Raw genomic sequence first — 604 nt, forward strand, 5'->3', positions numbered from 1 at the left:
GTGTGTCCAGTGTGTGTGTGTTCAGTGTGTGTGTGTCCAGTGTGTGTGTGTGTGTGTGTGTGTGTATATCCAGTGTGTGTGTGTGTGTGTGTGTGTGTGTGTGTGTGTGTATATATCCAGTGTGTGTGTGTGTGTGCGTGTGTCCAGTGTGTGTGTGTGTGTGTGTGTGTGTGTGTGTGTGTCCAGTGTGTGTGTGTCCAGTGTGTGTGTGTGTGTGTGTGTGTGTGTGTGTGTGTGTGTGTGTGTGTGTGTGTGTGTGTGTCCAGTTATTATTCCAGGGACATTGAAGAGTCATCATAATGAACCCCAAACCCTGGATAGAGGGGCTCAGTGAATGTGGAGGTGAATGTGATCAGGTGGGTCAGTGTGTCAGAGGAGGCTCTATAGAAGGACAGAGTGCCGGCTGACCAGTCCAGATACACTCCTACTCTGTGGGAGCTGGAGGGGACGTCTATGGTAGTGGAGTTATTATTATGCCAGGCAGAGTAACTGTTGTCATAGCAGATCAGACTCCAGGACTTGTCATTGTATCCAAGCCAACAGTCATCACCCCTTCCTCTCCTGCTGATTCCTTTATATGTCACTCCTATAACAGCCCCCATTC

The sequence above is a fragment of the Salmo trutta genome, unplaced genomic scaffold (genome assembly GCF_901001165.1).
Source record: "Salmo trutta unplaced genomic scaffold, fSalTru1.1, whole genome shotgun sequence".
NCBI lineage: Eukaryota > Metazoa > Chordata > Actinopteri > Salmoniformes > Salmonidae > Salmo > Salmo trutta.